This window comes from Callorhinus ursinus, unplaced genomic scaffold (genome assembly GCF_003265705.2).
Source record: "Callorhinus ursinus isolate GAN/ISIS: 27379988/994484 unplaced genomic scaffold, GSC_fseal_2.0 scaffold12, whole genome shotgun sequence".
In the NCBI taxonomy this organism is placed as follows: Eukaryota; Metazoa; Chordata; class Mammalia; order Carnivora; family Otariidae; genus Callorhinus; species Callorhinus ursinus.
Window position 1 is genome coordinate 41,304,275 of NW_027397074.1, and position 3,602 is coordinate 41,307,876.

The window sequence follows — 3,602 nt, forward strand, 5'->3', positions numbered from 1 at the left end:
AATAACATCTCTATAAGCAAATCTGTTTAATCTACAAACTATTCAGGGAGATAATCTTAAAGTGATAACATGTTTTTTTTTTCTTTTAATTTTAAGGTCCTGCCATTATTCATTCCATTAAAGGTTATTGTTCTAATGAATTGTTCATGGTAGGAAAAAATAAGTTTTACCTTCTGTTCTAATTGCTGAGTGATATGTGAACTAATCAGAAACCTGTGCCATGGCCTCCATTAAGGCACCAGATGTATTTGGCTGTGGAGAGATTTGTTGAATAGCTTCAACCTTTAAGTGCAGAGGATAAATGGATGGTGACATCATTATACCTTGACAAATAGAAATTATATCATGCCCTTTTTTCCCTTTTCATTACTAAGGATGATTTATTTCAGTGGCTTTCAATTCATAAACCTATGGATTGTCTGTAAAGTTAAAAACCTTTTAAATTTGTAACATGCAATAGAGATGGTTAATAGCATTCATGAACCATGCTGTATAATGTTACTGGAGCTGTTTTCTCAGTAAAAGTACATTATAAACAGGTGCTGGGAATTTACAGCAAAGAAATCTGTGAGCCTCATATGCCTGGTCTTATTTCCCAACCAACCGTAATGCTAAGTTATCATAAATGACATGACATGTGACCCTGTTACATTTCATCTTCATCAAATGCCGAATGATACAGGAAGGTCTTGGAGTGAAAACTTAGAGTCAATAGAATTGTTTGTATCATGCAAAATAAGCTCAGGCTCTCCCATAACCTTTGTTCTCCCAGTAAATCCTGTGTTTGTTGTTGTACTTGATTGTTTTGAGTATACACTGCCTGTAATGCCTGGGGATTTCCATGAAATTTTGTTATTACTAAAGATTACATCTCCTCTCATTCATGGAAGCCTGTGAATTTGAAAGCCTAAAAAGGGGAGTGTGCATGTGCTTGGATAATCTATTCTCTAGTCTAGATTATATGACAAAATAAATCCTGGATGCTTAAGGGACAAGATTTGAATGGATTGCAACAGGAAATAAAAACAAGGTAGATTTGTTTATCTGGGACCCAAATCAGGGACTAAATGGTTGTATGAAGAGGGTGTGTGTGTGTGTGTGTGTGTGTGTGTGTGTGTGTGTGTGTAAAATGGGTGGGGGCTGGAGGGTGGGGAGAAGGAGAAATATGAAGAATAAATTAGAGGTAACATTAATAAAGGTAGACTGAGGATGGCATTTTTTTAAATTGAAGTACAGTTGAAACACAATGTGACACTAGTTTCGGGTGTACAACAGAGTGATTTGACAAGTCTGTATGTTATGCTATGCTTACCACAAGTGTAGCTACCATCTGTCATCATACAATGCTATCATTGTATTTTGACTATACTCCCCATGTTATACCATTCATCCCCGTGACTTATTCAGTCCATAACTGGAAGCCTGAATCTCCCACTCCTCTTCACCCATTTTCTTCATCCCCCACCCCCTGCCCTCTGGCAACCACCAGTTTGTTCTGTGTTTATGGGTCTGTTTCTGTTTTCTGTTTGTTTATTCATACGTTTTATGTTTTAGATTCCACATATGAATGAAATCACATGGTATTTGTCTTTCTCTGACTTATTTCATTTAGCATAATACCCTTTGGGTCCATCCATGTTGTCACAAATGACAAGATCTCATTGGAAGTTGACATTCTTACCGTGAAGTCTTTTGTATTGAGGATGGAAGGAAATTAGAATAAGATTAGCTACCTTGGGAAATAGATGAAGCAGAAAATACATCAGCATCAGTAAAGACAGTAAGCAGTGAGGCGCACACCTGCCTTAACCCCCTGGCTCTAAAGGGAGAAAGGTCTCTGTGAGGCTCTGGGTGTTCAACGAAAGGTGAGCCTGGAAAGCAGTGAGCTTCCTAGTAAAGTATCACATGGAAGGCTATATAGAACTTTTGTCAAATTGGATATAATTTAAGGCTGTGATAGTATCTCAGGGCCAAAGGAGTTTGCCGCAGGACAGCATCAGCAATGACATGTCCTTACTGCCACACATTTCCAAGGGGCTTGTTGGAGAACTCTTGACAAGACCAACAAATCTCCCCATGAACCCAATGGCCAAATTGCTGTCACTGAGTAAATGTGATTATGTTGTAAGTAAAGGCTTGCGAGCTAACCTGTCATGCCGCCGACATCCTCCTGGTAAGCAGCCCAAACCCCGCTGACACAAGGCTGTTCCTAACAGAGAAATTGTCAGCCCCAATGTTTCCTGCACCTTATATCTCCGGCCGACATGTCCGGGGAGACGCCTGTCCAATTAGCACCAGTGCTATTTGGCATTTATGGCACACATTTCCTTTTTCAAGCATTTTATAATCCTATGCTGTGTTTCTTCCACACCCACTCCCCTCCCTGCCCCTGCCCACACATATCTTAGGCTAAACAACGTTTGTATTCTTTGCAGTATCCTTCACAGAGCCTCAGTGGTTATTTGATTATAGCATCCAGTTTTGACTCTAGAATTTAAAAGAACTCAGGGTCCAGGAGAGCAACACAAATAATCAGAAGGTTAGAAAATGGGACCAGAGATAAAAGGTTAAAGAAATTGAGATTATTTAGCTCTGAAAAGAGAATAATGATGGGTGACTTAATAGTGTTCAAAAGAGTCTGTAAGTGCTGTTTTCTGGGAGGTTATAAAAAAAATCCAAACCACCCCTACACACTCACTTGACCATGATCTCTTGGCTTTTATTTTTTTTTTCCCATACGAAATGATTTCAAGTATTTTTCTCTCAATTATTCACTTATTTGGAGGGGGAGAGCAGGGTAGGAAATGAAGAGGATAAGGTAAAGGGAAGGTGATTCCATTCCTTGTTGAGAACCCTTGGAAGCAGAGCTCAAGTAGTAGAACAGGGAAAGAACATTAGCATGGAGTTAGAAGTGGGCTCATAGAATATCTAAGCCTTCAAAATAAAATCACATAATTTCTTTTATTGCTTCCCTAAACATGCAGCGACCTGCTTAAAAGCAGAGCTCCCCACCTTGCCCTCTACTCTTTCCCCTTGGGAGGGCTGAGAATGTGATCAGGTCAGGAAGGACCAGCTGTCTGGACTCTGCTTTCAGCAGTACTCAGAGGGTAAAGCATGGAGTTTGTATTTAAATCCTCAGCACAATGCTAGACCCAGATAAATTTCTCAGTAAAAGTTGGTTGAATTGAATTGACTATCCAAACTTTCCAGTTTTTGAATGAGATTCAGGAAGGTATTAAACTATGGAAACAGTACACTTTTCAGGAGTAAGTTCCAAATTCAAGGTCTTGACTCTCTGGAGTGAGTTGAAGGTGAGGAGTTAGAGAAACTGTTGGAAATTTCTAACACAGAATCTTAGATTGGAACAATATGTTTTGAATTTTATAAAGAAAGGGACCATAGCTGGCAAATATCCAGAAAATGAGGGGGGCTGGTTTTTTAATGTTAGTAATTCCCCAAGGAACAAAAGTGATACAATCAAGTTTAGTTTTACATAGCCTGGTCTACAGTGACAAGATGGAAAAGAGAAGTAACTCTTTGCCCAAGATTACCTGGTGTTACAGATGGAGTTGCATTTCTCCCCCACCAATGTTGAAGACTTA